The sequence below is a fragment of the Ursus arctos genome, unplaced genomic scaffold (genome assembly GCF_023065955.2).
Source record: "Ursus arctos isolate Adak ecotype North America unplaced genomic scaffold, UrsArc2.0 scaffold_6, whole genome shotgun sequence".
Classification (NCBI taxonomy): Eukaryota; Metazoa; Chordata; class Mammalia; order Carnivora; family Ursidae; genus Ursus; species Ursus arctos.
Genome location: NW_026623078.1, coordinates 45847719 through 45853245, shown reverse-complemented (window position 1 = coordinate 45853245; position 5527 = coordinate 45847719).

Sequence of the window (5527 nt, the reverse complement as noted above, 5' to 3'; positions counted from 1 at the left end):
ATTCTTGACTCTAATTTCCAGCTGAGAAAACTGAACCATATATTGTCAAAACTTGGCTTTTAATGTCAAAATCATAATTTAAGGGAATCAAATTGAGATGTATGTGTGTATTATACATATATAAATTTATGTATAAATATATGCATAAATATATATTATACATACATTTTATATATATAAATATAATTTACAACATTAAGTGACTAAAGATGAAAAACAACTACATTTATGTTGAAAATGAAGCATGACACCTGTTATTATCATTAGCGTATGGATCAACATGGTACTAGAAGTTTTTTCCCACATGACAAAATAAGGAAAAGTAATGAAATATATATGAACGAGAATATAAGAAATAAAAATTGTTGTTCACACATGATATGATGGCATACACAGAAAAATTAAGAGGATCTATAAACTATTAAAACCAATAAGAGCCCAGCAATGATGCCAGATATATAAACTATAAATAAAAATCAATGTGTGCCCCTATAACCAGGGATACTAGATCAAAAAATATTATTAAAAAAAGAAAAACATAGCTATTAAAAATCATGATTGTAAAGACTATTTAATGGCATAGGGCAATGGGAAGATAACCATGATATCATATTGAGTGAAAAAAAGCCACACAAAATTATATTTATCCCTACATCATCATTTTCTTTACAACACATTATAAAACCCTATCTTGCACAGGTTTTGGTTGTGATTTCCTGAAAAATGGATATGAAGTCCAGTAATATGTCAAATGAGTCATGGGAATTGGAATGATATTTTTTCTTCCAATTTCCTGCATCTTTCAAGTGTTTATACTGAGCTCCATTTTGAAAATGAGTAAAAATCTTTTGAAAAAGTTTTAACTGAATGTGCTGAAAGAACCTGAGGAAAAGCTTTGGACACATGCTTTTGGTGAAGATGGTAATGGTTCTTGAAGGACAGAAGAAGACTTAATTGGGATGCCCTTATGAAGGCTACAATTCCAGTGTCAAATCAAGGCAATAGCTTTGGGGAAAGGAGATTCCTAATTCCTCGAAACCATTCATTTCCCAACACTTTCTAATGTCTGCTAAATGATTCCGTGCCCTGGCCAAAGACTGCATTGGAAAAAGAAGCAAATGGATCTCATAATCAACGTAATTAATAAATCTGTTGCTGGTTGTGATTTGAATTAAGTGTAAGATAGAGGCAACTGCACCAAAGCTACACAGAGCTTTCCCTCTATCAAAGCTACAAGTCGTCATCGCCTTCTTCTTCTTCTTCTTCTCGTTCTTCTTCTTCTTCTTCTTCTTCTTCTTCTTCTTCTTCTTCTTCTTTTTAATTTTATTTATCCATTTGGCAGAAATTGAGAGAGAGAGAGAGAGAGAGCACAAGCAGGGGAAGCAGCAGGCCGAGGGAGAGAGAGAAGCAGGCTCCCCAAAGGAGGGAGCCTGACTTGGGGCTTGATCCCAGGACCCCAAGATCATGACCTGAGCAGAAGGCAGACACCCAATGGACTGAGCCACCCCGGTGCCCCAAAGCTACAAGTCTTCTAATGGTGGTTTGATTCTCTGGTAGGTACTGGTCACAAAAGTAAATTTATAAAAAACTATTTTTAAATATTTTAAAATACTAAATGAAACATAGTCTTACAGGAACCCTAACCCAGTATTTTGTCATGGAGATTTTACATTCGGTCCTCTTGCATTGCTGATGTCAGCATATGGGGCCGGGGTGACTGAGGAGATCCAGGGGGCCCTCAGTTTAAAACGTGTAAGGGCTGGGATGGTGGAAGCCTTTTGTGGCAGTAGGATGCAGTGGATGGGAGACCTTGCTTCAGAAAACCTTTAGTCTTGTTCTGCCATTTTCCAGCTATGAGACTCTGGACAAGGCACTTCCAGTTTCTAAGCCTCAGTTATCTTGTAAAATGGAGATAATGAGAACACCTATGTTGCCGAATTGTTGTGAACATTTGACTAAAGAACATAAAGAACTTAGTGTGACCTTAATAGGTTAACTATTGTTACATAAGCTAAATACAAATTTCCAACATTTGTCTGATAGTCAGTTGTCATAGATAAGTTCATAAAAAATCTGCCAGTTTTGCGCCTGGGTCAGGCTCAGTCGGTTGGCCTGCCAACTCTTGATTTCGGCTCAGGATACGATCTCAGGGTCCTGGGATTGGGCTCCATGTTCAGTGGGGAGACTGCTTGAGGATTTTCTCCTTCCCTCTCCCTTTCTGCCGCCCCCGCTCTCTCTCTCTCTCTCAAATAAATTTAAAAACCTTTAAAAAAAATAGCTGCCAACTTTATTGTCCTTTCCAGACACTCCAACCTTCAACAAATTTCCTTTCTCTGAATTTATGTATTTTAACAGTACTCATAGATCAAGCCCAAATTTCCTTATTCTTGAAGAAAATTAGCAAATCCTGAAGTCTGTGTGGACTATATAGTCTTGTTTTCTAATTTAGGTTGAGAGCAGTCTTTAGGAAAGCACTCAGAAACAGGAAAAGTCCAGAAGGTACGCGCAAGCCAAGTGCTGATGAGGCTTGAAATGAGGCGAACTGACTAAGCTCAGTTTGAGTACATCCCCAGAAAAGGGAAGCAAAGCCAAACGGTTGGGAGCCAGCCGGCTTATGGAAACAATCTGGGAGAAAAGCTAGAGGTTCTAAATAAAACGGAGGCTACGTGACTGGCTGGCTTACAGACTGGTTGGTTGTTGGCCCCAACTCTGAGGTGAATCTGCCTCATTTGAGGACTCAGAGTAGGGTGGGCAGTGTATTTTTCTAATAACTGTTGACTATGTAATTGTTTTTGAAAGAAAAAGAAAAGTCCATGGCTATCACAACAATCCAGAAACCAGATTACAAAATCTTTTATCATCTGCTTATGTGCTGCTGTGGCTGTCATGCTAAGAAGTATGGAATGGTTAGAGGGGGAAATTTGGGGCTGCCGGTCTCTGAAGGAGAGAGGAGAAATCAATGGAATTATGCACGAAGCATTCGCACAGTTATTTTGTTTATCCCAGAATAATCTGGAAGTTGCTGTTTTGCCTGACAAGTGGCGCTGGCTTTGTACGCCCCTCTTCTTTGATAGTTGAGCAAGACACCTTTGACCCTAAGAGAAGCCAGAACACCAACAACACAGAGTGGGAGGGGAAACTGTTCCTGGGATACGAACTACCGATGTGTAGGCATTTGAGGCATGTGTTGGAATAACTACAGTTTCTTGTCTGTGGTTGTATGGACTTAGAATTTCGACTTAGGCTGAAATGAGGAATTTTAAGTATCTTAGTGATAAAAGTTTTTAAGAAAAAGACTAAATTTATCAGCATAGGCAAAAAAAAAAAAAAAAAAAGTTCTAAACCATAAAAGACGGTGAGGCTCTAGAAGACTAAGGAAGAAAAGTCTGAGTTGTGGCAATTTCGTGCCGCTAACAAATGGGAATATTGAGTGCAAACCAGGACTGGTGTGTGGGCGGTCGCCATCCCCCGCATCTGCATCCGTGTACGCCGGTGTTCTTGCGCCTCCCTCACATCAGCACACACATAACTAGGAGAATAACTGTGCTGGAGTCCATGTTTTCCTTGGGCGGATGCCCTGGCTTTTGTGGTGCCCTTTAAAGCAGACATCTGAGAAGACCTGCCTGTATTGTCTTCCCTCCTGTCCTCTCTAGCGCAGATTGTGCCCCTGCTGGGCTGTTTCACGGAGGACCCTCATCTCACCAAAGCCAGCAGTCCGTCCCTCCCGGGGGTTACCTGGCAAATCAGCAGCTTGTTCTCGACTGCAGGGACTGCTCTTTCTTTTTTTGGAATATATTCTTCTCTGGAATCCTGAGACATCACCCCTCTTCTCATTCTTCCTCTTCCTCCAGACATGAAATGGTGGACGTCTCCAGGGCTCGAGTCACAGTCCCATCCACCGTTCTGTCTACCTTCTCTTTGTAGAGAATGTATCTCATTGAACCGCCTGGTTTTAAACATTTACAGAACGCTAAGCAATCGCAGGTTATGCTTCTACACTTACCTTTCTCGGGGCACTAGAGTCATGTATCCAATTACCTCGTTAATATCCCCACTTTAAGGTCTCGAAAGTATCTGGAACTGAACAAGTCCATAATGGGACTCTTTATCCTTTCATTTTGATTTTTCCCCAATTAAAAAAACAAAAACAAAAACAACTAAATTAGTCTCACTGTCATCAAACCATTCTCTCAAGCCCAGATCCAGGAGTCATTCTTGCTTCCTTTTCTCGCACTCTCCCATCCAATCCAGCAGCAAGTGGATTGCCCTAAAAAAACATTTTTGGAAAAATACATTCTCACCACCTCTACTACCTCTCAGACCTGGACCATGGAGCGCTCCCCCTGGCTGGTCACCCAGCTTCCATTCTTGCTCACGTAGTCTGTTTGACACACAGCCCAGTGACTCTTAAAATGCATCTCCGATCATGTCATTTTCCTGCTCAAAACACACTGCTTCTCATTTCATTTTGCATAAACTCTAAATCTTTCCTTGGACACACAAGGTCCTCCTCAAATTCGTCCCTGCCTATTTCTCTGCTGTTGTTTCCTACCACTTTCGCCAGTGCTTTGGACCCTTCCGTCGACATTAGACTTCCCGTTGGGGGGACGAGCGGCCCTCATCTCCCCTCTGCTGGTCCCTCTTGCTGCGGGATTCTGCTTCCCAGCATTTGCGCAGCTGGCAACACTCAAGTCCTTGCTCCAGTGCTGCCTCCGAAAAGACTTCCCAGACCACCCGAGGGAAAGCCGCGCACTCCATCCCCTAGCATCCATGCCCGTGAATTGCTCCAAAGCACTGTCACTAGCTCAGTTCATCTTTTTTATTCGTTTACTTGTCTGCTTCTCTCACTGGAACGTAAACTCCACGAGGACAGGGACATTGTTTTTTTCCTTTTGGAGCCCCTGCATCTTGAAGAATGTCTGGCACATAGCAGTAGCACTGATAACTTTTGACAGGTAAAAGCAAAAAGAATGCCTCTTTACACACCTACAGCCAACTTCCTCTTTTATAGGATAGAAACCTTTTTGCAATGTTTAGTACGAATATCTGTCCCGTCCCTGGAAAAAGATGGGTTAACAACACGCAGAAGGAAAGACCACTTTGTTTTCCCTTTTCCTGATCACTGCGTGAATTAAAGCTAACAGGTAGATAACCAATAGACGGCCAGCTTCCAACGCAGAGAAAAAACTCGTGACTTGTTTGCAAGTCAGGAGCCAAGTGCAACCATGTTTTCTTGTCTGGTGGCTTCCTTTCTTTCCTCTGGCACTCCTGCCCCCCACCGCAGCTCATTTGGAAGTTATAAGCCCACAGACACTGGTGGCAGGTGGCAGGGGCTGACAACCAGCAGGTATTTTGCTCCAGGGCACCCTGTAATTTAAGGTACCAGTAGAACATGTCTCCTGATTTATGGATTGATGGATCACAGGACTGCCTGCGTCTATACTGGGGAGGCAACATCAGAATTCACAAGGATGGCTGTCCAAAGCACGAGCCAATATCATTTAATTAATGAAACTGGAAGTCCTGG